The sequence below is a fragment of the Cavia porcellus genome, unplaced genomic scaffold, assembly GCF_034190915.1.
Source record: "Cavia porcellus strain 051 isolate PalLab524CR breed Dunkin Hartley unplaced genomic scaffold, mCavPor4.1 scaffold_4, whole genome shotgun sequence".
In the NCBI taxonomy this organism is placed as follows: domain Eukaryota; kingdom Metazoa; phylum Chordata; class Mammalia; order Rodentia; family Caviidae; genus Cavia; species Cavia porcellus.
Genome location: NW_026947487.1, coordinates 81,420,722 through 81,447,874, shown reverse-complemented (window position 1 = coordinate 81,447,874; position 27,153 = coordinate 81,420,722). Strand labels below are relative to the sequence as shown.

The 27,153-nt window shown below is 40.5% G+C and overlaps 1 protein-coding gene and 1 long non-coding RNA gene across 4 annotated transcripts in view; one reads left to right on the top strand and one right to left on the bottom strand.

Annotated features, from left to right (window-relative positions):
- Positions 1-27,153, top strand: part of Tspan5 (tetraspanin 5) — a 191,405-nt gene that overhangs the window by 116,054 nt on the left and 48,198 nt on the right. The window lies entirely within an intron of this gene.
- On the bottom strand, positions 19,814-26,255 carry LOC134475742 (uncharacterized). Its single transcript, XR_010046963.1, has 2 exons — positions 23,645-26,255; positions 19,814-22,955 (listed from the first exon to the last, which is right to left on the bottom strand). It is a non-coding gene; the product is annotated as an uncharacterized LOC134475742 (long non-coding RNA).

Sequence of the window (27,153 nt, the reverse complement as noted above, 5' to 3'; positions counted from 1 at the left end):
TATTTCCAGGGATGAATTTGGAAGTATTACTTCCCTTTCAGTTTCATTCAAGAGTTTGAGAAATAATGGTATTAAGTCTTCTCTAACTGTCTTGTAGAATTCAACCGTGAATTCATCAGGGCCTGGGCTTTTCTTTCTTGATAGGTTTTTAACTTCACCTTCAATATCATTTATTGATATTGGGTTGTTTAGGATTTTTATATTTTCTTGTTTCAGCTTTGGTAATTCATATGTATCTAGGAATCTGCCCATTTCTTCTGCATTGATACTAGTTTTCAATATAGATACAGATGATTTTGTGGATTTCTTCAGGGTCTGTTGTGATTTCATCTTTTTCATTCCTAATTGCATGGATTTGAGTCTTTCCTTTTTAAATTTTTTTTTTATTTTAAAGAGGATAAAACAGAATGAAACCAATCAAAACAAACCAGTCTAAGAGACACAGGCCTAGAAACATTACAAAATCAACAATAGTTACTATAATGGCTTTTGATATCTTCAAAATAGCTGCAGATAACTTTGGACATAGTAAAAATGAAACAAAACAGAATAGATACAATGAAAACAAAACAATGAATGCAATGAAGGACTTCAAAACAAGCCTATAGTAAATCCAGAATTGCTACCATAATATATCCTGCTGTCTTTGAAATAGCTGCTCATACTATTGGATCTAATATAATCAAAACAAAAGAGAATGCAATCCAACCGAATAACACAATGGAAATGATATAGGACTTCCAAAACAAGACCATAGGGAATCAACAATGGCTGCAACCCTCAAAAGGAGATCCCCACTAGATGCCACACTGCCTGCTGCTATCCTCTTAACTGATGATCAGAACACTGACCCAAAACCTGCAATGTTAGTAGAAAGCACCACAGGCATTCAATTGCATTTCACCTCCATAGTTATCATCACAGCCTATATTTCTCTGGAAAAGCCTGTCACTTAGGGCGGAAGAGGGGCAGGGGTATGCTACTTCTTGTTTGCCAGCCTGCCTGCCCGAAGGGACTGGGGTCTGGTTGGTCTAGTCCGGCAGGGGTGCACTCTGGGTGCTGCTTCCCAGACTGGTTTACTTGCTGATGTGTCCTTTGTTCTCAGTCTTTCCTTTTTAAAAATAAAGTTGGCTAAGGGTTTGTCAATTTTATTTAATCTTTCAAAGAACCAACTCTTTGATTCATTGATTCTTTGTATTGCTTTTTTAGTCTAAGTGTGTTAATTTCTGCTCTGCTTTTTATAATTTCCTCCCTCGCTTTTGGTTTAACCTGCTCTTCTTTTTCTAGAAGTATGAGGTTCAACAGTTATATGCACCTTCCCTGTTTTCCTGGTGTGGTTATTTACTGCCATAAATTTCCCTCTTAAGGCTGCTTTCATTGTGTTCTACAAGTTCTGGTATGTCATATTGTTGTTATCATTGAACTGTAAAAACTGTCTAATTTCCTCTTTAATTTCATCATGACCCATTGGTTGTTCAGTAGGGTGCTATTTAATTTCCATGTGTTTACGAAGTTCTTGTGATCTCCTTTGGTATTGATTTCCAGTTTCATTGCACTGTGGTATGATAGTATGCATGGGATAATTTTAATTCCTTAGCATTTACTTAAGCATGTTCTATGAGCCAGTATAATGGTGTATTTTGGAAAATGTCCCATATGCAGCTTAGATGAATGTGTGTATTCTGATGTTGTAGGGGTGCAACACTCTATACACATCAACTAGGTCCATTTGTTTAAAAGTTTGATTTAGTTTTAATATTTCATTATTGATTTTGTTGTCTCCTTGGTCTATTTTTTTTGTGTGTATGTAGCAGTGGGGTATTGAGATCTCCCAAACAGTTGTATTAGGGCTTATTTGATTTTTCATATCTGTTAGTAATTTTTTATATAGGTAGGTACACTGGTATTTGTTGTGTATATGTTTATGATTGCTATGCCTTCTCCCTGGATTGTTGCCTTTATGAGAATATAGTGACCTTCTTTTTCTCTCTTAATCAGTCTTGGCTTGAAATTCATTTTGTCTGCAAATAAAATAGTTACCCCTGCTTTTTTCTGGGTTCCTATCACATAGAGTATTGTTTTCCATCCTTTGACTTTCAGCATGTGAATTTCTTTTTGAATTAAATGTTTGTTGCATGCAGCATATCATTGGATCTTACTTCTTGATCCATTCTGCTAGTCTATCTTATGATTGGTGAATTGAGACCATTAACATTGATGGTTATAACTGATACATATTGTTTTCCTGTTGTTGGCTCCCCTTTTTGTCCCATCCCTCTGTTTGTTTGCCTTCTCTGGTGGATTCCTTCTGTTGGAGTTCATGGAGCTGTAGTCCTTATCTCTTTCTCAGATGTCCTTCAAAACATTTTGCAGTGCTGGTTTGGTGGTCATAAATTTCCTCCAATGTTCTTTGTCATGGAAGTATCGTATTTCTTCCTCAATTTTAAAAGATAGCTTTGTGGGATACATCATTCTGGGTTGACAGTTGTTTTCCTTTAGAACGTGGAGCATTTCACTTTAAGCTCTCCTTGACTTGAGTTTGTGCTGATAAGCCAGCAGTAATTCTGATGGACTTTCCTTTATAGGTGTTTTGTTTCTTTTCTCTAACATCTTTTAGGATATTCTTGTATTGAATTTCTGGACTATGCCTGGCTGTAGATATTTTTTGATCATTGCTAATTGGAGTTCTATATGCCTCATTCATCTGTGTTGTCAAATGCTTTTTCTCTACAAAAAAAGTTTTCTGTCATGCTGTCTGTGAACATTTTTTAATGTCCTTTGTGGTATCTCCTGCTTGTTTATTGACTCCAGTTAATCTTAAATTATTCTTCTTTGTCTCATCTAGCAGCTGCTGGATTGATTTCTCATAGTTGCTATTTTTGAGAATTCTTTCTTTTCGTGGTCCCTAATTGCAAGCCTGTCTTCAGTATCTGAGATCCTGTCCTCACATTGTCTTAATCTGCTTGGAATACTTTCAGTGGAGTTTTTAATTCTCCTGGATATCTGCTTGAATCTGCTTTATGGATTCCATTTTCTTTTTCCTGTACTGAGCTTTCATAATTTGCTTAAGCTCGTCTTTTTTTTTTTTTTTTGACTCTGCTCTAATGTCACTAAGCATGGTGTGTATGTTGGTAATCTCTGTAGTTATCTGAGAGATTATTTCTGATTTCATTTTTTGCACACCCTCATTCAATTGCTTTGTTGTGTCCACTTTAGAGAGACCTGGTGGGGACTTTTGGATTGTCCCACCTCATTGCTTCCTGCATTGGCCTTTGGTGAACTGGATGTCTGAGGTTGCATTTTGCTTAAGTGTCTTCTTATTTTATTTTCTCTTTTTTTTTTAAGTTTAATTTCTGGGGTGATGTTTGTAAGTTGCCTGTGGTAGGTTGCTTTATTAGTAATACTTAGACCCTTAGGTGATGATTATTTCTCTGCAGTATCTTCCAAGTGTAGCTGGTTTTGGGGCTTTAAGTCTGTTGGAATATCTTATCTCTTCAGTTTGTTGGAGGTGAGAAGTTACTTGTTGGGCTTAGTCCCTGGTCCTTTGTTACTGTGGCACCATATTTTCTGTGACCATTGTTAATCTCAGTCATGGATTATCAGGAACAACAGCTACTTACAACAGTTGTGTCAATTTTGGCTGTAGTCTTAACAATAACATCAACCACAGCCTAGGAAACAACAAACTGAGCTAACCCTTAATTTGCAACTTTCAACTATGTGAAATTGTGATTATATAACAAAATGTAAAACAAACCAGATAACTATATGCAGTATATAAATCTGTAATGTGTCAAATTTTCCCTCAGGCTTAAAATTTAAAATGAATTAAAGAGAAAATAGAGAAGTAGAAAAAGAGAAATTAGAAGTAAGGTTGGAGGACAAAGGGGGATCATGCAAACTTGGAGAAACTGGTGTAGTCCAATCAATTTCTACAGGTCTGTTCCTAGCTAGGAGCTGCTAGAGGAAGCCAGCAGCAATTCTGGGGTCTGGGCTTATGCCTTCATCTCCAAAACGGCTCCTGGCTGATCGCTCTCTCCCACAGGAGGACTCAGTCCTCTGCACTCACCACCAGCCAGTACAGTCTTCCATGTCTGCTGCTCCCTCCACTACTGTGTCTCTCTGCAGAGGCCTCCAGGGTAACCAGGCACCATCCTCACCGTGAACATGCATCTCCTGGTTGGAACAGCTCTTCTCAAACAGTGAGTCCTATCTCAGGGGAAAAGCACTGCCAGCTACCATAGCCTTCTTCAGTGTTGAAGTTTTTTTAATTAATCTCTTTATGGGCTTCAGTTAGCACTTAAGTTTCTTCCTGGGTCTGGGGGACACACTTCCATCCTTCTTGTCTTCCTCACGATCCTATATTCCAGCATCTGGATGGTGACTCTCAGAGAGGCTGTTTTCTTTGCTAGTTACCACTCTGCCATCTTCGTGGAAGTCTTAAGAATTTTTGTTTTGAAACACTTGTTGATCACGAGACCTTGTTAGGATTTTATACATTACCAGGAATGCTTTTGACATCCTCTTGGGAGATTTTTTTGGAGAAGAACTAGCTGAATTCTGACATTTGGCTTGGTGTGGTCTTGCCTAAGTAGGTGGTTGCTTGTTGTGACCTTCTGATCTTGCAATCCTAAGAAACATTCTGGAAACATCTAAAAGAGAATAGTGTTTATTTCATCATTTAAAGAATCTTTCAATAAAAACATGTGAATGATTTTTTATGCAGTGAGTCCATCTTTACAGTGTTTTAAAGGAAAAGCAAAGCATTGTTTTCAATCTGTATCATTACCAGTCTTTTATTTCTAAAGCTCAGTTGTTTTCCATTATCAAGAGAACGTGATTTATATGAACAACTTGCGAAACATGTATGATTCTTTTTGTTCTAACTTTCTGAAACACTGCCACCTAGGAAAAACAAAAAACTGTCCAGTATTTAGTGGATTATTTTCACTTCCTTTAAGATATTATTTTAAGCCAAGTGTGGTGGTGCATACCTATAATCTCAGTATTCTGAGAAGTTGAAGCAGGAAAATCAGGAGTTGAAGTCTAGCCATGGCAATTTAGTATCTTAGCAAACTTTGCTTTAAAATAAAAGCAGTTGGGGCTTGGGATTTAGCTCAGTGGCATAAGCGCCTACCTGGCAAATATAAAGTTATGAGTTTGATCCAAGAAAAATAAATAAGTAAATAAATAGAGAGATAGATAGATAGTTGGGAATGTAGTTCAGTCTGAAGGCTCTGGGTTCAATCCCAGGTACTAGAAGACAAAAAAGGAATTTTATTGTTGTGGCCTTAGACTTTAATTTTTTTTTCATGTTGGAGATCTAGATTTGTACTAAAATGCTATTTTGCTGTTTTAGCTTTTAATTTATTCCAACACTTGCAGGAAGCAAATTAAGTAGTTTTATACTCGTGGTGTTCTCTGGCAATGTATTTTGCTTACTGTTGCATTTTAAAATGATAGCTCTCAAGAAGCTTTTACCTTATATACCTTCTAAATAAAATGTTTTAAATGTGTGCTTTTAATTAAATGTGCTTTTAATTAAAATAAAAATTAAGGATTATTAAGGATTATAGAAACATTTAAAAAAGTAACAGTAAGTAGGCACTTAATCAGTTTAAATCTTTGGCATTATGTGGTGGCTTTACAGTACTCTTGGAGAGAGTGGGTTAGAAGGAAGGATAGAGAAGGACAGAGCCTGGTCTCCCTGATGCTGAAAGAGTCTGGGACTCTGCAATTCCTGACTGCTGTGCTTTGCATCATGTGCAGTGAACCAACTATGTTGCAAGGGACTGCCGATTTCTTAGCTTTGCTTTCTTCTGGGTTAGCTTCATTCTCAGGGTTTTTCCACAGGATTTCATGGTGTCTGCTAGCGGCTCTTGGTTTACTTTCTGTCAGTTTAATAACTAGCAAACAAGACTTTCTCTTCCCACATACTTGCATAGAAATCTTAGATCTGAGTTTCCCTGGACAAACATAAGTATGTGCTCTTCCCAAACTGCCTAAGCAAGATAGATGAACACAGTGATCACCAGCATTGAGTCCCATCCCTGCCCCTCACCTGGAGGACCAGAGTGTTGTCCAAAGAGATGTCAAGGTATTGGAACAGGAAGCAGGAAATAGGCTGTGAGCATGTAGAAGAGCCCATGGATACCCAGTGAAAAGACCAGCAGAAAATGGGTGTACTTCCCATTAAGTTGCACACTGGTGCTGACTGCTATGTACAGATGTCTTTCATCACATTAATCCTATTGTGATGAAGGACCAGGTCTTTAACCTTTATATATACCTAGGCACTAAGCATAGTCCTAAGTAACAGGGCTCTAAATACTTAACTGGCCATTTCATAGAGGTTAGTAGGAATTGATAAGTGTTATTGTTTTATTTGCTAGGGTTTTTTTGTTTGTTTGTTTTTTAGTAAACAATTATGTAAGTAGACAAAATTTTTAGCAAACAATTCTGTAAGTAGACAAAATTTTTTTGGCCATGAATATGTTAACACTATAAAATGTAGTGTGGACTAGAATGGAAGATTTTAATTGGGCGTTCATCTCCTTTCTTAGTGACCACAAAAGGGTTCCTGATTGTCCCTTTAATTCTAGCAAAATTGTATGTGCATAACTGTATTTGCATACCCCTGTGCATTTTTCTTGAAAGTAGATCCATAGCTTTCATTAGATGCTCCAAGAGAAATTTGTTACTCACAAAAGGCTCAGAACCACTGACAGAAAAACTACTGACAGGAGTGGTTCCTGACTCCAGGAGGTAAATAACCTTACTGAATATGGGAGAAGTAAAGGCCATGCTGTGTGGGAGAGGCACAAAGGAATTTGAGCTTGAGGATGAATGTCAGCTTGTGTTAATGAATTCAGTCCATTCAGGGTTCAAAGAGAATGTATTATGGATGAGCCTATAGTAAAATGGGCTTCCATGGCCCTGCCAGCCCAGTGGTTAATGCCTAGAATGTGTTGCCAGCTGGTTTTGGCTCATACTCTGCAACCAGTATTGATCTACCTCTTGTCATTTGGAAGGAAAAGAAAGTGATAAAATGTTGTTTTACTCTCAGAAGCAATTTATGAAGACAGGTTAATAAAAGTTCTAGAAGCATCCTTTCCCTTAGAGAGAAGGGAAGATGGGAAGCCACAGTGAGGCTTAAGTCTTCAGACTCCCATGTTAAACCAACCCCCCCCCCCCCCCCCCGGCATCTCCTCCTGCCGCTGCATTCTGGAGGCTGTACAAGGAAAGATGAGGGAGAGTGAGCCCAGCATTTCATTTAGTTAGAGCTGCTGTGTGCTTGCCCACTGACTCTTGGCCCCAGCCATCACCCAGTAAGTTCAAGCTTAGCCTAATGACTAAAATTGGCTATGACCCTCGTTAGCCAATGTCCAGCACAGTCTGGCTTTGTGACCCCAGCACCCTCTGTGGTATTAGGCAAGTTTCTCCACCTCTCTAAGTCTGTCTCCTGTTGTTTAAAAGAGAGATGATAAGAATGCTTACCTTAAAATGTGTGAGTTTTATGTAAATCTAATATTAATACATATATATTAATACATATATAATATGTATACAGTAATAACAATATTAGTAGCAAGTATGTTAAAATGTTACCATGTACCTTTGCTAAGTTTAACAAGTGGTTGCTATTAGAATTGTAAATACTGTATCTTTTTAAAATAAATACTGTATGTTAATATTTCTGTGTATCCCCAATTGGATTGCATTTGAAGCCCGTTAAGAGTAGATGGTTAATATGCGAGGATAAACTTTGTTCCAAATATTGAATCTGTAACCTGAATTAGTCAAAACATTTTAAGTTGAAAACAACAGAAACCCCAAACTGGCTTATATAAAGGCAGGAATTTGTTGACTCCCTTCATGGAAAAATCTGCAGCATTGCTTTTGGCATTGGCCATATCCAGCTGCTCCAGTTTTAGAAATCTCTTTCTCTTCATTTCTGGTTCCACCTTTCTCTGTTGGCTTCATTTTCAGGTGACTTGCCCTAAGCAGTGGCAGAAAGAGCCACCAGCTGTCCTCATTTTAGTCTCCCTGTCGGAAAGGGGCAGCGTCTTGGTAGCTGCAGGTTTGCCCTGCTTCTGATGAACATGACCTCTGGAGAGCTGCATCAGCTGCTGAGGTGGGGTAGGCACAGATTGCTGGACATGCAGGGCCACTTACCCGTCAGGCCCCAAGGGAGAGCCCAGCACCCTGAGGCAGTGAGGCCCCTCCACCTTTGCTTGCTGAACACAGGACTTCTACCTGTTTGCTTCTAATAACCACACAGAAGGCACTATTAACATGAGGAGGGCCTTCTTATTCCAACTGTTCTTCATTTCTCCTGTAGTGTATAGTACAGATATGTTTGAAGATGTGTCATTCCTTATTTTCTGACCACTACTAGAATGGTTCTTTTCTAGTCACCCCATTTTTGTGCTATCACATAAGTCATTTCTTTTTGTTTCATTTTATGCCTCCTTCTGCTATCTGCTTGCCCAAGCTTTTAGTCCTTGCTGCACTTGTTATAAGCAACAAAATTCAGAGATGAGGTCCTCAGTGTCTCTCCTTTTTATTTTGTGACCCGACAAGCCCAAGGGCCAGAACCACATTTTGCAGCTCTCTGTGACCTGGGGCTGGGGCTGGGGATAGCTTGATTCATCAGCCTACCCGAGGCCAGGTCTCTCTCTTGATAACATAACCCATAGCTTCCCCTGTGCACAATTGTGCGCGTGCACATGCACATACAGATAGGCAGTGAGTAGTGGATTTTGGTTTCCTAGAAACTCCAGATAATGAAGTATGTTTTCCAGGGCCGGAAATGCTAGAATGCTTACAGAGTGACTCCCATGGGGTTAGTGGGAGTGTTTGGTCCTTGCTATCCGGTAGGTCCTAAGGGATGCTTAGCCCCTGGCTTCTGTCAGAGCCATGAAAGAAAACATGTTCCAGGAAGAAACCAAGCCAGAGCCCAACTCCTGTACACGTTAATCTTAGAAATGATGTTCCATCCACTCTGTTTTATTCTGTTGGCCAGACAACCAACTAGATGAGACGTTGTAAGAGAGGACTACAGAGGAGTGTCAATACCAAGACTTGAGATCATTGTGAAGGCTGTTTACTACAGGGTGTAAAGTGCAAATATGTAAGGAAAAATTGTATAAGCCTTTCCTCACAGTTATTTTCCCTCCCAAGAGTATTACAGAACATAAGAGAACACTAGGAAAAAGAATCCTGGGGATGCAGTGCTGAGTGGTGTTTGTTCTGCTCATTCTAGACACACTTCTTGGTTTTCTCCCAAGTCTGCTGTAACAAAAAGTGTGTAGTCTGGGGAAGAGAGAAGGCAAGAGTGGTGAAGATCTGGCTGTCCCTGGTCCTGATATCACTTGTGCTTTGAGGAGCCTAAAGCCCACTGCTTCTGAGATGAATTAAGAGTTTAGGACCCGGGCCAGGCTCCAACTTGGGAGAAGCTCATAGGTCCTAGGCCTCCTTATTCTGCTGCTCATAAATGCAGTATAAGACACAGAGCCATGGAAAATACATTTCAGTTTTTAACAAATAATTGTTTTAGGGAAAAGATTTAAGTTCTTCAAAAATAAGTGCATTGAGTGTGACCTAATGGGTGACATTTTGCTTATGCATATACAGTATATTGAGATTCAATAGGAAATCACATTCTAGGATAAACATTCTATAGCCCCATCCTGAACTATTAGGTCATAATACAGGAAACTTGTGGATAAATAGGAGGTAAAAACACACTTTTAGATTGAGGACATTTTCATCATACGTGCAGAACTTTTTTAAAATAAAAACACTGACAAAAGTTACCTGTATGATACTGTGGTGAATAATGATAATGCAAAAACAGATTGTGATATGAAATATGTTTGTATGAGTTGTCTAGTATGTATAGTCAAAGGAAATTTATCAGTAAAAACCAGTGCAAAACAGATAGCAAAATGGAGTAAAATTGAATAAATTCTTACAGAAGCAGTCCCAGTACATATTGATAAACATTTCAGAGTATAACATAATAAATTAATGCTGAGGGAATTTCTAAATCATGCATTAAATTAATATATATTTCACTGGATAATGTGTATGTACCAAGCAATGGGGAACACACTGAGTTTTCACCTAATGTTTACAGCTGTGTCTCTGCTGATAGGGCCATGGTGCACCATCATGTGGATATGAATCGTAGACATTAGAGGGGTGGACTAGACCCTGCTCTGGGCAGTCGAGTAGCACTTGGTCGGTACCCCTGCTCCTGCGCATTTGGAGGCCCTTCTGCTAAATAAGGAGTCAGCACAGTGCCCTGGTGTTCAGATGGTCCTTGCAGCCACGCCAGATGTACTAAGGGCCAACCATGGGTCACAGCTTGTGTAGGGCCTTGAAAGGTGAAGTATCTGAGCTGCTTGTTTTAAAAGAGGAGCACTTATTAACCAACATTTGACCTCCAGAGTTCTTTACAAATACTCTGTCCCAGGCCTTGAGCTCTGTATCTTCAGAGCTGTCTATGTTCTGTGCTGGATCCAAATACTGGTCCCTACACACAAAAGTAAAGAGCCTGAGGCTTCCCACCAGCATATCTGCCTCTGTTGGGGCTGATAGAGGGAAATCTATGCCAGACAGTAACACAATCCAGCATCACAAGCCTGATGGCCTGATCTGGGGCCTCAGGCTGTGCCCCTCACAAATGGCCACTCTTAGTCTTGTTGGCAGCCCAGTTCAGAGCACAGGAGAAGGGAAAGTACCACTCATGCATGGTTTCAGCATCTCTCACAACAGTGCTACAGAACAAACAGAGAAAAACCAATGCAACCTCACTGTCTTTCACTGTCAGGTGATGCATTCACCTGCAGAATGTGGATGGGAGCCATAGCGTGGTTCCACCTGCCACAGACCTATGCTAAGTCCTGATCACTTTCCAGTGGTGAGAAACTGCTCTGCAGACCTAAGCACTGACTGATGCAACTGCTTACAGTGAGGTTGGTGAAAGGTATGTGAAGAGCACAGAGTCCGACAGCACCTGATCTTTAATAAATGATGTAAGCTGATTATGGCTTAGCTTCCTCATCTTTTAAGTGGGGGACTTACTGAAAGAGGATGTCATAGGTTAAATCAGAGTATGGTACTTTAAGGTACTAAGACTGTTTTTGGTGTATAGTAAGGTTTTAATAATTGTCATTTAAAATATAAAAGTATGTAAGGCCCATGTGAACCTAACAGCCTCTGTGGTATACTCTGAATATGAAGAGATTAGATGACCTCCAAATACTTTGTCAGTTCTTAACCTCTGTCTTAGTCACTTTCCAGTCACTGGGACAAAATAGCCAACCCTTGCCACTTAAAGGAGGAGAGATTTATTTTAGCTCACATTTTCAATCTGTGGTCGTCTGATCCAAAACAGAAACAGGATGGCACAGAAAAAGGTGCTCAACCAGTAGCAGACAGGAAACAGAGTGAAGGGAAGAGCCAGGGGCAAAAATACACAGTTTCAGGTAACAACTCCAGTGCACATTTCCAATCAGGCCCCACCTAACATCAGGAAACTCAACCACTTAATCACCAGTGAATGAGTTCACTGATTCATGTAGAGCCTCCTACCCAGTCACCCCCAAACACACAAGATCTTTGGGGGACATTTTACATCTAAACTATAGCAGTATCTCTGCCTCAGCTTACTTTGAATTGTTTATTGCCCTTGTTCAGTACCCATTCTGTCTTCTTATTTCAACTTTTGTAGCAGGTGTGTTAGATGGATTTGTGGCAGTGTTCACCTGGTGAAGAGGAAATAACAGTGGCTTTAGGGAGTCCTGGGCTAAGCCAAGCAATTCCTAGGATTGAATTGTCTCTAAGCCTCGATTTCCTCGTTTGCTTCACAGGATGATAAAAATTAACCATGCGAAGAAGGCACCTGTAGTTCCTGGCATGAACTGGTGACCTACAAAAGGTGCTTGTCATCACTGTTTGTCAGTGTAAAGGGGACTGTTTAGCTCTGAGCATTTCTGGTATCTCAAAGGTGTGCTCACAAATCCTGTCCATCCTGTGTCTGTCTCCCCCTTGGGTCCTAGGGACCTTGTTAGCTTCCAGCACTATGCAGCCATCAAATCTGCCTTCCAAGTTAGGAGAGGGCTGGGTGGACAGCCCTGAGGCTAATAGGTATTTACACATCTTTTTCCTGTCCAGTACCACAATGTGCTGCCTGCAGCAAGAATCTCTTGAGTCTAGGGAGGAGGCTGCCGCAGGGTTGACTTTCTGACCAAGGTTTGTGTTTCTAGGGCAGTACAGACCTCTTCACTTGAGCATACTCAGACTTGGGTGTGTGGGTGCATGCTAGGCAAGTGATTTGCTCCATACTCAAACCTTAATGGTCTTTAGCTCACAGCAGTTTTTCATCCTAAATCCAAAAAGTTCTAAATTACTACAAAATTTTACTATTTTGTTGCTGGATGCTATGTGCAACCAATCAAATAGGACAGTTGGGTTAAAGATTAAACTGGCTGCAGAAATCTATGAAACAGGTCTCATGTGCTGATGCATAGTGAGAGGCAACAGCACTGCCCATTGTCTCCCAGCCTTGTTGTAGAGGACTCTGCCTCAGGGTTTGCACTCAGACACCCAAGTTTGAGTTTCAGCTCTATATTCAAGACACTCAGTGTCTCTTGGCTCAACAGTCATATTTGGAAAGTGGAAGTGGTGTTGAACCTACAGAGAAGTGAGGCTTCATTGAGATAATACAGGTAAAGAGCTTAATTTAGGTCAGGCCCACTGCAAAGAATCAAATCAAATTTTTGTATCATTTTTAAAGTATATTATTTTTAAAAAGCTTCAACTAGTTCTGGCAGTTTTTTTTTTCTTTAGAAATAACTGTATTCATTTTCAAATCCTAAATCTCTTCCTAATAGGAGAGAAAGTCCCCAATTGCTTTGATCTTTGAGGGCAGCTGGGTTAGTTGAACGAGTATTAGATAAATACATCTGTCTAGTAGTCTGGAAAAATGCAGCGCATTGTTGGAATCATATAGCCAGCCACATAGTAAGTGATGCGTGTGTGGAGGAAGTCCTGCCTGCATGTGTGTGTGTCCTCAGTGACCCGGAACATCATGGCATGTTGTACCATCCCACTGTCAGTGGTCAGGGGGCATTGCTGGTTTAGAACTTGGAGTCTGGGTTCTGGCTTCTGGATCTTACATCCTGCTTTCCCTTTATGTGGCTCTGAGTGAGTTACTTACCCCAACTCTTGCCGAAGGTGTTACAAGTACTAATATGTTAAATGTGCTAACTGTACCTTCCCCAGGGTAATTGTGAAGAGTGCATAAATGAGATAGATAAGCAGAAAGGGAGTTGCGGGGTGCACATAGTAAGTCATCACCATGCATCCATTTCCAGCCCAGTAAGTGGGCAGATCCCTCTCTTGTATATGCCTTGAAAACATCACTGGTAGTCAGCATAGCTAGTAAACACCCAGAGAAATGTCTGTCATTTCCGCAGTGTTTGGATCTGACACTGTACATTGCAGATTTCAGAAAGCTGTGATGCTGCTTCTGTTCAAATGAGTAAGAGAGTTGTCCCGTGACACCTCATCGTAATTGACTGGCTTTGGGTTAAGTATGAGGTCTGATTATCCCAATCTGGCCTCTGGATTTTTTTTGCTGGTTTGTTCAACATCCTTATATGAACAGGTGTTCTCTATGTAAACATTTGTGAAAGTCATAATACCAAACCATTAAATATAGAGAACTGGGCTGGATGCCACATCAGTGTTTTAGTGACAGCAACAAAATATCATCTGTTACTTTTAATGCTTGTGGCTAGTTTGAGTTCTGTGGTTTGATAGTGTTCTTTGTAGTTGGTTTGTAAATCCATTTGGGATTATACCGGTTTCCTACATTTAAAGACTATTTTCATAAAAAATAAAGGGTCTGTGACTGTTAAGTGGAGCCATATGTTAGTCAGGATCCCCAAGCAGATCACTTGGGGTGTGCAGGGAAGGTCAGAACCTTGTGCAGCTGGTCTTCTGCATCGCCAGGTGCCCTGAGGATTTCTGTCTATGCAGCTAACTCTTCCACTGGACTGATGATCTCGGGCTTCTCTGACCATAGGGCATCGGCTTGTTCTGGGTCTGTGGAAGAGCTTCTTTGATTCTTGTGAAGGACATTTTTAGCAGAAAGGGGAAGTCTGTTCCCTCCCATGAATCAGTCCTTGGGTCTTGTGTATTCTATTCATCAGAAAGTTACTTTCCAATAATTGTTTTTTCTCTTTATTCTGTCTACTGATTTGGGGTTTTTTTCCTTCCTTACGTATTTACATTAGAAAGCTGACTATCGGCATGTTCTCAGCTGCTTCGGGAGGTAAACTGGGCTTTCCAGGATGCTCTGTGCTCTGCTGACCAAGTCCTTAGTCCTCCCAGTGGGGCCGCAGGCAGGACTTGGGCTGAGAGCAGAGGGCTGGAAGGCAAGAGCCTGGAACACAGTGGGTTACCTCTTTCATGTGAGCCTTTCTGCTTCAGGCGGCCTGCTGCTTTTGCACCTATTTTTACATTTTCTCCAAAGCATTTTTCAAGTGATAACAGTCATTAATTTCATTGCTGCTGAATGAAGTAAGGGAACACTTAATGCAACTATTAAGAAATAACTTGCTGATGACTTTTTTGGTTGTTAGTTTGTTTTATTTTTTTTTATCAGTACTGGGGGTCAAACTCATGACCACACACTTGCAAGACAGGTGCTTATACCGCTGAGCTAAATCCCCAGCCCTACTTTTTTGGTTGTTAGGAAAGAGAAGTTTCAATTCTCAGTTTTGTTACAATTTTTGCCTGGGGTTTGGGAAATATTAAAATTTTTATATTCTGAAATTGAGTGATTAAAAGAAACTCTTAATAATATAGTTGTTTAATGCCTATTCACTTTAGTGTTTTGAAAGTATAAGATTAAAACCCTAAAACCTACCCTTGAGTGTTTCTTGTTTTTGCTTTGCCTCTTTATCAGACATTATAACTGTTAGACTCAAAAGACTTGCTTCATGCCCTGGGCTGGTTGTGACATCCGAGTCTCACTCTCCTTCTCTATGATGGAGATAGTAATGCTCACCTGAAAGATGATGATTGATTAGCAGCATCACATTTGTGAGGTGCTAAGCAGGGCAGGAGCCAATAAAATTTTAAAAAGTAAAAAACTAAGAAGCTATATTGAGCTATAATAAGAAGCTTTGTCCCCACAGGATCAAATTCAAATTCTTGATGCCATGTTTTAAATACTAGCTCAAAACCCTCTTAATTGAGTGTTTATTTTCTAGCCCAATAGATAATTGTTCTCTTCATTTTCCACAAAACAAACTTTTTGGCCCAAACTTTTAGTAAGAAAATAATTTTACAGGTGAAACATAAAACTTCTTGAAGTAGCCCTTCCTCTTGCCACATGCAGTCACAGTCTCTTCTGTTCACTGAGGAGGAAAATGCTTGTCCTGATGCATTACCAATAGCAAACCTGTGACCTGTGACCTGCTGCTTGAGGAACTCAACACCCCCATTTCTTGACATGCTACCCCTCCCTTGAGACCTATCCTACTGAAGGAGTCTTCCTTCATATTAGCATCTGGTGGCTGTCTTTAAACTTGTGTTTTTCTCTTAATTCCATTTATAACATTTACTGCAAATTGGCTTTTATGTTAATTATTGATCTCTAAGCGATCTCTGTGGCTACATAATTAGTACCATCAGCCTGTGAACTCTGTGGTGCCCTTACTTATTAACCTGTGCCTTTGGGGATGCTGAACCTATTGACGCTCCAGGGTATTTATTAGGAAATTGTATAATGTGTTGGACACTTCCTTACCTCTGTGCTGACATTTGAAAGCCGTGAAAGGGGTGTGTGTCTGTGCCTTAGAGAGCAGGTTGGGCTTTCCGTGACTGCAGCCTAGATTACATGTTTTCACCTGCTGGGCTGCAGTGGATTCTGTATGCATCTGAAAAAGATTGATAGTAGATAGGAATTGGGATTTCAGCTTCTAAATGGAGATTCTGTTTCCTGTTCCTGACATGATTTTGTCACATCTCAGAGGCTTTTTTTTTTTTTTTTTTCTGAGCAGACACCAGCATCCTCTCTGATTCCGCCCAGCCTCATCTCTTTTAAACTGTGAACTTTGCAGTGTGTAAAAAAGAATGACTTTATCCTTGAGGACCTGCACTGGATAGCACAGACACTTCTGGCTGTGTCTGGTGTGCATATGCTGGTCTGGGGAGGGTCTGCATGTCCAGTGGTTTGCTTATTTACATGGAGTCTTCATCTACCATGGAAAAATATTATGTAGGTGAGAATAGAATATTTATGTTAGTTATCTACCATTTCTCACATTTGGACTCAGTTTTGTGATCTTGACTAAGGATAAGATTTAGAGACTAGCAGGACCCATTTTATGTATACACAAATTATCTACCCAAATGTCAACCTCACTTAAAGGAACTGGTTTAATTAAGGGAAGTTTTTTCTTTTCCCTTTTTAACCTAATTTAATTAGCCTTTCTGACATAGTAGTAGATACCAGAGAACTTCCCATGCATCTATATAAACCAACAGATTTAACCTTAGTAATCTCTGTGTCGTAACAATACCTTGATGAAAATGCATGCCAGAAATATCTAGAAAATTATGAAAACGGGTTACTCAACATTTAAACAGGTTACTCAGCACATAGTTGAAAGATTTAAAAAACCACACACTAATAGCTACATAGGAAAATGTGTAAAATCTGAATTTTTATAGTGACTTTAAAGATTGATGGCCCTCAAGTTCATATAACCAATCTGTTCATCCAAATGCAGTTTTTTCTCTTTTGCATGTCAGACACTTACAAGGACTTTGAAATGAGTTTGGTTTAATTCAGCACTCAGAGAATTTGAGACAAACTTCTTTATTTAGGTTTTTTCCCACCCTTCCTGCCATTTATTAGGACTAAAATGTTTGTCAAAGGAAGCAGGTTTGTTTTAAAGGAGATTTTGAGAAAACTTTCCTTTAGTGTTTAAAGTGCTTGACGAGTCTTGTTCACATGGAAGGCAGTTTTATAAAATGAGGAGTCAAAATCAGGTAACATACTTACATTACTGGCAGAAAGCCATTCTGATAGTATTGATGGGAAGCACTAATTAATCACCCAGGGTCTCCTGTTTCACTAATCATGCTGCAGGAACCTTCCCTGCTGACCGAGGCTCAAGGACAGACAGTGGGCTTGCAGCCAACTTGTTTTTCAGAACTATTATGCTACTGCTATAAATTTGTATGAACCTAATACATTCTGTCAGTGGTTTACTTTCCCATGATGACCCTCTCTGGTTAAAAAGCTTTACACAAAATCTTACTGTGGGATTGAAAAGAAATTCCTTGCAAAAGTAAAAGGAAAGATTTAAATTTTTTTGTAATTTTTTTCCCTTCACAGCATAAAATTGAAATTCTGACAAAAAATCAGATAGATTAATTGAGTAAGACATATTTGACATTATAGTTTAGTTCTGTTATCTGAAAAATGCTTCAAGGCCTTTTTCTTTACATTTTTAATTGAAATAGTGTGTTCTTTAAGTGCCTCTTTAGACAAAACGTATACCTTAACTCAGTAATTCTCACATCCATCCTGTGTGAAAGCTATGACTGTTTCAATTTGCAAGTAAGAAATTGAGAGTCAGCTTGCTCGGGGTCACATGCAGGAAATGTTGGGGCCAGATTTGCACCAAGATTTGTCACTCAAGCCCTTGCCTATTTGGCTGAGTTGCTATTTATAATTCATACAATCCCTTTATTTTCTCCAATTTTATTTTGAGGAGATGTTCATTGGTCTTAATCTTTAATGATTTAATTCCTGTTGCCAAATGGATGCTTTCATTTCTCTGAGTTAAGTCATTTCAGAAGCATTCTGGTCTCTAATATGTTGTTTTCCATCTTCAAATCACTTTATACCATGCTGCTTTTATTCAGAGAACAAAAATGTTATGGACATCTTTGAACCAGAGGAAATAAATGCAGCTTATTCATATCCCTCATGCTGTTCTGCATCATGAGACTCTTTCAAGTAATTTTAATAGAAAAGGAACATTCCAGAGGGTGCACACGTGGATAGTTTTCAAGGCAGTCCTGTTTAAAACTCAGCCTTCCATCTTGAAATTGTGAGTGTATGACTTCAGCTTGTCCTAGATGCAGATTAATGTCCAAAAGTGTGTAATAAACTCATATAGAAAACATACAGAAGACTGATTTGTCACAGCCCAGTTCTCCTGCCTCATGAAAGAGAGCAGGTGGGTGCCTTATGTGGGCTCTGTGTTAAACCAGTATTTCAGTTCTTAGTATGCAATGCTGATGTTCTTGGCAGAAAGGAATCCATTCCTTTTTATAGTGGCATGAAAAGTTGGAATGAGGAAAAACTGAGCTGAACATACAGAATAAATAACTCAGCGGGGCCGTCAGGCTGCCCTTTTGTTTTCAGACACCCTTGTCCTCCTTTGTGAGTCACTGAGCCAGTAGGAGCGATCAAAGATGCCTCAGTGTATGGAGCATTTTATGTGGAGGTTATTTGTCATCCACAACAAAGGACTAATTGCTTCTGGACCTTCTTTCACATGATAATCAATGAATTTAGATCCACTCTGTGTGTTTCATGTGTCCTGCAACTCGAGGCTTTTTAGATTTCGATGGAATATAAAGGATCAGAGAGATGATATCAATCCAGTAGAAATATTTATTAAGGGAACTTTAACTATGAATATGGAGCTGTAAAGAAAGAGCCTGAAATGAAGGCAGCTGCCAGCATTTCTTTTGTGATTGTTTGATTTGATCGGAACAGTGTCTTGTGGTGGCTGTTAAGAATGCCACTTGGCATTTCCGGGATGCAGCACATTTTCCTTCAAAATTTGGCATTTCAAAAGTCCCAATGCGGAGAATTGCTGATTGTATTTTCGTATGACCTTGAAGTTCTCAAAGAGGATTTCTTGGATGTCTTGTTACTAATGCTATCAAAAAGTGCTCATTGTAAAGTAGTATTCTGAATTGCAACTAGAAGTCAGTGTACTCTGGATCTGAATGTGGGGGTTATATATGCACAGGCTGTAGAAACACATGCATTAACCATTCAGCTCATTCTGTACAGTGTCTGAAGGTTGGAGGTCATGTTCTTTTGTTATTTTTTTAACAGTTGTTTCTAAGCAAGAAAAATGTACTAAAATTTACCTGAAAATGCAGTTATTTCTTGGGAATTTTTCATATTTACAGTTAAATGAAAATCTTTTAAGAACTACACATGCAGTCATACATACGTAACCTATACCACACATGTCTATTTAAAAATAACTTTTCCTTCTCTATAAATGCTTACGTGTGAGAGGGGTTAGGGTTGTAGTTCAGGGGTAAAGTGCCTAGTATACATAAGGACTCAAGCGTGATCCCAGCACTGGAAAAAGAAAAGAAGAACAAGAAAATAGATTTCATTAGCAAAATAAGTTGAAAGCAAACACAAACAAAACAACTAAAAAGATATATAGGCAAAGAGAGCATTTACATTAGTTTTTTAAGAAAAATACTACAGGGGGCTGGGGATTTAGCTCAGCGGCATAAGCGCCTGCCTTGCAAGCAGGCAGTTGTGAGTTCGATCCCCGGTACCGGTAAAAAGGAAAAAGACAAAAAAGAAAAAGAAAAATACTACAAATAGCTATCAATTAAAAATATAGCTCTCAGTGTCTCCTCAGCTCTCAGTGAACTGACTCAGGGTAGAGCAAACCAGAGTAAGCCATTGTAAGAACCGGTGTCGCAGGGGAGAAGACCCCAAGGACTCAGCTCGTAGTGAGGAGTAAAAAGTTTATTTCCATGCGCATGGGGTCCCCCAGGCAAACAAGTGCGGAGGGCCTCGAGGGGAATTTGTGTAGGGTTTTTAAGGGTACAAGCGGGAGGCAAGCAAGTTTACAGAAGCAAATCGCATTGGTTAATTTTGAGCAGCATAGGATTTGGCAGAAATTGATTGGAGGGGTTTGGGGTTGAGTAACCATGGAGACTGGGGGTCCTAGCCCAGTCACTATGTGCCCAGAACAGAACAGTTACTTGTCTTACTTATCTCGTTGAGACAGAACGACCTTGCAGGTGCATTCTTTCTTTTTTTTTTTTTTTCTCTGCTCTGATAGCTCTGGGGAGTTAGGCATTTCTTTCTGCTCTGCTCTGATAGCTCTGGGGAGCTAGGGAGTTAACCCTTTTATTTCCCCGCTCTGGGGAGTTAGGGAGTTAACCCTTTTATTCCCGGCTCTGGGGAGTTAGGGAGTGAAACATTCTTTGCTGCTTTTTATAACTCGGGGAGGGGGTTATAGCAGGGGGGTCAACTCTCACATTCCCCCCTTTTTTTTTTTCGATGACTTTTAATCTTAAAGGTCCTGTATTGGTAAGGGGTCATACTGTTGACGTAGCACCATAACCTTTACTTGAGAGATCTGAGCCCTCACAAACTGGGTTACTCGGTTAATGAGGTAAGGGGCTATAGCCATGACTATAATGAATCCAGCCAGGGGTCCCAGTAAAGGGAGAATATAGGGCAGGATTGATTTCCAGAAGGAGAACATTTTGGCTTTACTTGAAGGGGGCTCTCGAGATTTAATTTTTTTTTCTTAGCTTTTTTATTGCATCTGTTTATAACCTTGTATGTGTCTTTAAAATCACAAGCTTTTAAGAACTTTGACATAGTTTATCAACTTGTTTATAACATAAGGCCCAGTAGGAGGATTAACAAAGGTCTTGTAGCTGTCATTAAAGCTGTTAACCAAAAGGAGAAAGAAAACCAACATTTAAATTTACTCTGTTTTACCATATAAGTAACAATTTTTAAGTCAGACAGAGGCCTCCTTGGGGTCTCTATAAAGGAGGAGAACACAAAATTATCAGTTATATTAGACAATCTTAAGCTTTAAAGTGTCCTTGGAAGAAATGACAGTTTACTTATTTGTAGGCTGACGGTCTTTTGAAGTTGGGACTTGTCTGCATTGGGAACGTTGAATCTAGGCAGGCTTTTAGCTGTTTTGACAATCTATTGCGGCTTAAGAGATTTACGGTGAGGTCGCTCTCAAGAGATTTACGGTGAGGTCGCTTGTCCAGGTGTCTAGGCTCTTTAGCTGTAGTGGGCAGCAGCAAAGTAACCAGTGGATGGAAGTCACAGCTAGCTGAAAAGTCTGGGGAGACTTAATAAGATCTTGATTAGTTAAATTAGCTAATTTTTAGAAACCTCACATAAAACTTCAAAAGAGGAAATATCTGCAACATAGGGGGTGTATCACGCATGTAAAGGGGCAGAAGGAAAAGAGACTCACCCAGTTTTCGCCAGTTTTTAAGGCCATTAGTAATTATAGTCTTTAAAATCTAACTTATCTTTTTACCTTTTTTGAACTCTGAGGCTGGTAAGCCCAATCGAGTTTTTTAATTGATCTGTAAAGCTTAGGTTAATTTGAGTTACTAGGCTATAAAAGCCAGGCCATTGTTGGACCCCACGGATAAAAAGGGAGACCAAATCAGAGAAACTGCTATCAGAGCTGACTCAGACTAAGTAGAAAACACTTATATTTTTGAAGTTTAGGCTTTTTATTTTTGTAAAATCTATTTTTTAGTGTTTTTAGGCATAGTCCCACGATAACCAGTGGTTTTTATTTGTTGCAGTACTTTTAGATTTACCAATTGGCACTGAGGGCATCTGAAGCTCACAGACTGGGCTAGCTTGATATTAGCCCCCGGAATCTCTTGGAAGTTGAGCTGTCAGATGTTGGTCTTTTTAAGTGCAAATGGGCTCTTGAGAGACATAACTGTTTTCATCAGAGAAGTAGGATGGAACTCTAGACAGTAGCTTATCAACTACATAAGGTCGATGTTTCGTGAGGTGATCAATGAGGCAACGAGGGGTCATCCTCAGGCAGCAAAGTAGCCGAGTTTGAAGCTGTTGTTTCTAGAAATAGTGCCTGATAATGCATGGCTCAGGAATTAGACATCTATCAGTCTGGTGGGGCCTTGATGAGAGTCTCCAGTGAATAGGAGGAAACAATTAAGAGTTTGTGTCCAAAAGTCAATTTTTAAGCCTCCTTTATGAGGGGGCCATTGAAGAAATCACCGCAGACAGGGTGGCCATCTGGTTGCCACAGAACCAAGTCTCTTGGAAAGGTAGACAACAGGCCTCTGCCAGGGTCCCAAACTTTGGATCAGTCCTGTGGCTCTTAGAAATTTTGTACTTGTCTTTTAGTCACAGGGACTGGAATCCGTTAGATGGCTCACAACAACCAGTGTAGTCTTTTTTGTGTAGACTGGTTTTGATAAGGTCGGGGGGACTCGCATCAGAGCAGTTACTTACTTTTTTTTTTTTGGCTGGCCTCTCTGATGTGATTGTTACTCTTTTAGCGGCCTGATCTGCCAAATTGTTTCCTCAGGTGAATAGCAGCAATCTGCTGACAGCCAGACTGCTGCCAGCAAATTTAGGATTTGTGGAGCCCTCTTTTTTTTTTTTAATCTTAGCTCTGGCCAAGGTTAAGAGACCTCACTCTTAATAGATGGCTCTATGTATATGTATAGTAGCAAAAGCATATGTACTATCAGTATAGATGTTTACCCTCTTTTTTGTGGCTAGTTTTAGTACATCAGTCAAAGCAATGAGCTCTGCCTTTTGGGCAGAGGTGCTAGGCTCTAACCCTTTAACCCAGAGTACCTCCTTTTTGGTGGTCACTGTTGTCCCGGCCACTCATCTGTCTCTGCCGTTCTGGATGAAGCTGCTTCCATCGAACAGTTGTCGGCATTTTCCAAAAGCTGGTCAGTAAGATCAGCCTGTAGGTTCCGCTGCAGTTTGAGGATGTCAGCACACTCATGGAGAGGTGTCCTTTGTTCCTCCAGGTCATCATCAGGCATAAGGGTGGCTGGGTTTAAAGCTGAAGAAGTCTTGAATATCATTGACTCTGGGTCTAGAAGCAGGGCTTGACAGTAGAATTCTGGCATTGGAGAGCCTTTTTTTAGGAGGGGTTTTGATAAGAGTCTCTAAACTGTGAGAGGTTACCACAGAAATTACTTGCCCAAAGCGTGTTTTTTTTGTTTCCTTAAGTAACATTGTCATAGTAGCTAGTATTTTAAGGCAGGGGGCCATACTCCTGTTATTGGATTAAGTCTTTTGGAGAGGTAGGCTATAGGCCTCTTTTAAGGGCCAATGTCCTGAGTTAGGACTCCTTTGGCAATGTCCCTGAGTTTATCTATGAACAAGATGAAAGGCTTTGTAACGTCAGGGAGTCCCAGGGCTGGGGCCTCTGTCAAGGCCCGCTTGAGCTGTTGGAAGGCCTGTTTACATTTATCAGTCCATTTCAGCGAATTTTGAGTTTCTCCCTTATGGGAGTCATAGAGGCAAGCTTTTTAGTAAAATTTAGCCTACAGTATCCAATTGCCCCCAGAAACTCTCGTCTGTTTTTTAAAAGTTTTTTCTCATAGAGCAATTTTAACATCTTGGCTATCTTTTTGTAAATTTTTTAGTTTTTAAAGACCTTTTTGTGCTATCTTTATTAACTGGCTGAGGGGCATTTTTTTAAACCTCTTAAACCTTTGTAATTTTTGTCTAACATGTGGGGCCGACTGAGTTACAAAGAGAACAACTGGCGATACTGGGAAACCTCCTTACCTCTGGATGTCCAGTCAGGGTGGCACAAAAGGAGAACATGGTTTTGGCATTCCGGATCAGAGAGCCGGCTTTATCTGGATGGCACACTGTTTTTTGTCCAAGGGTGTCACGTGGCAGGCCATCATTTTACTAAAATTATATTCTTAACAAAAAGGGCTTTTTTATAGGTAACAAAATTGTGCTGCATAATCTCCCAGATGTTCACAGTACATGTAAGAACTTGTATCTTATTTGTAGTATCACCTATAATCTCATTTTAATGGAAACATTTTGTAGCAAAGTACAATCTTATGTATACTTTTATCAAAACTGATCTAATACTGTCAAATTCTGAACACATTTACTTTTTGTCAAACCTGTTATTTGTAGTACTATAAACCAAGACAAATAAAATTCACATCCTCTTGAGCCTTTTATAACTTACAATAATACCTCTCAAACTAAGCTTTAATCTTTTTTTACATTCTGGCATAGCCAGACACCTTTACTTGAAGACCACTCTCTTTGTCCCTCTTTTTACTATTACCAGTCAATTACCTTTTTTCTCACTTCTCAGACAACATCAAAACTCTCAACAAAACCCTTGAAGTCACCTTTTAGTAGTCTAAAACATACTTATTTTATGTCTTTTTACCACATAAAAATGCTGTATTTTAAAAACAAAACTGTAACCTTTTAACTGGCTCAAATATAGTATGACCTGGTTTTTACTTGGTAAAGTTGATATGATTCTTAATAACCATAGATATACATATATATGTGCACATGTTTACATTTTTATCAGAGAGGAAAAAAATACTCCTTTTAAAAGGTATGTTGAGGTTGCAAGCAATCAATTGAAGTCTTACATATTAAACAAGATGCCACAACATTAAAGACACAAACAAAGGGAGCTTCTTGCATAGTTTGGTCAGCTAAAAGAAATAATTTTTCTTATCATGAACCTTGAATCTAATAAGCCATATGGATCCTGCAACAGAAATGGGCAACAAGCCCCTAAGTTAGTAACAAGTTTAAACAGGCAACCAAGGAGAGGGCGGAGGAAGGAAGGGTTTTACCCACGGTGGGGGCTCTTTCCTGAGGTCCTGCCATACCAAGATGTAGGCATGCTGGTCCGGGTGGCCCTCTTCGTCCGGGGCGGAAGATGATGTTTTTAATTGCTAAGATGAGGGGAAGGTGGAAAGTCCCCTCTGGTGGCCAACCCACGGAGAATGTGGGCCACTCAGACGAGCAGAAAGTCTGTCATTTACTTTTTTAACCTGTAAGGAGAGATTGTGAGCCCTCTCTCAAACCTCTGACCAATGGTCGAGGGTGAGGGACAATGGGGACGATGTCGTTTGTCCCATGGTGTTCTGAAGACAAAGAGTGGTTAGCGTACGCGCGACACAACAAATAACCGATCACAACAGTCACAACACACAGGACAAACAGGCCGGCCACCTCACTCTCACGCATGAGTTTCACACCAAATGAGTCACCTTAGGGGGTGCCTCCAGATTGGCCCGGACGGACCACAGATTGGGAATGAAATTCCCCAGATTGGCCCAGACGGACCACAGATTGGGAATGAAATTCCCCAGATTGGCCCAGAGGACCACAGATTGGGAATGAAATTCCCCAGATTGGCCCAGAAGGACCACAGATTGGGAATGAAATTCCCCAGATTGGCCCAGAAGGACCACAGATTGGGAATGAAATTCCCCAGATTGGCCCAGAAGGACCACAGATTGGGAATGAAATTCCCCAGACTGGCCCAGAAGGACCACAGATTGGGAATGAAATTCCCCAGACCGATAGGAAAATCCTATCGCAGACGGTGAGTCACGGAAAACCGTGTGGGGCGTCCCCCGGTCACCAGAGAACAGATAACAGAAATTGCCCCTAGATTGGAGCCGCTCGGCTTGGGATGTAAAGTACTGGTAGATCGATCTCAAAATGAAAGTAAACAAAAGTGACCGGTCGTACTCACCCGCGGTGTAAGGCGGAGCCGTTGAGGTCGTCTCCCGTGAGACTACTATCTCGCTAGGGCCTCCATATGTAAGAACCGGTGTCGCAGGGGAGAAGACCCCAAGGACTCAGCTCGTAGTGAGGAGTAAAAAGTTTATTTCCATGCGCATGGGGTCCCCCAGGCAAACAAGTGCGGAGGGCCTCGAGGGGAATTTGTGTAGGGTTTTTAAGGGTACAAGCGGGAGGCAAGCAAGTTTACAGAAGCAAATCGCATTGGTTAATTTTGAGCAGCATAGGATTTGGCAGAAATTGATTGGAGGGGTTTGGGGTTGAGTAACCATGGAGACTGGGGGTCCTAGCCCAGTCACTATGTGCCCAGAACAGAACAGTTACTTGTCTTACTTATCTCGTTGAGACAGAACGACCTTGCAGGTGCATTCTTTCTTTTTTTTTTTTCTCTGCTCTGATAGCTCTGGGGAGTTAGGCATTTCTTTCTGCTCTGCTCTGATAGCTCTGGGGAGCTAGGGAGTTAACCCTTTTATTTCCCCGCTCTGGGGAGTTAGGGAGTTAACCCTTTTATTCCCGGCTCTGGGGAGTTAGGGAGTGAAACATTCTTTGCTGCTTTTTATAACTCGGGGAGGGGGTTATAGCAGGGGGGTCAACTCTCACACCATGAGTACAGGAAACAGTTCATTGGGTAAGAGGAAGACAGCCTGCCTTCAAAACGAGATCACAAAGAGTCAAGAAGGATCCATAAAGGATCTGAGATGTTGCCCTTCTGCCAGTTAGCAGGTTACTCCATGTTATAGTATTATGAATGCTATGGTGGTTTAACTGATAGTCAACACCCAACTGAACTAAATCAGCGTGGTTCTGGACATTGAAGGCTCACCTGAAGGTTGTTGCCAACAGCATGAAAGAACTGGAGGGGAAGAGGGTGTGCTGTTGATTCTCTTAGGGAAGCTTGTCTTGCTGGGTTTCCGGATACGAACTCAGCTGTTCTCGTTGTCAGAGGAGCTTGAGTCCTCTGTAAATTATATGTCCTGTATTAAATCTATTCACTTGTAAACCCTGATTATAACAGATGCTAGCAGATGACATTAAACTCTTAGTGCAGAGACACAGGACTTTCTTAATCACCAAATGTGAGAAGCCAGAGTGAGTATTTTTGGCACTTTCATCTACCCTAATTCTAACAGGGTGACGCAGAGAGGACCTGATGACTCCTCTGTGTGCAGCAAGCTGTGTTAAAGGAGAGGAACCCTGGCTTAGGGAACATGACTTTTGTAATAGGCAGTAAGCCTGCCTTCTCCTTTGCTGCACCTTCAGATCTTTCAGGGCTGTCCTCCGTATAGATGTGTGGAAAGAATCCATAGCAAAGGACTCATTGTAATTCCAACATGTGTCTCATTGCTAAGTACAGATGTGTGAGAGAATTCTCTCCCAACTTCTGGAAACAGACCCACGATAAACACCAATTGTGTGAATGACTGATCCATACTGATGTTTTTTAGGATAATGTATGTCCCAGGTGACATAGTCACTAACTGTAGCATATATCT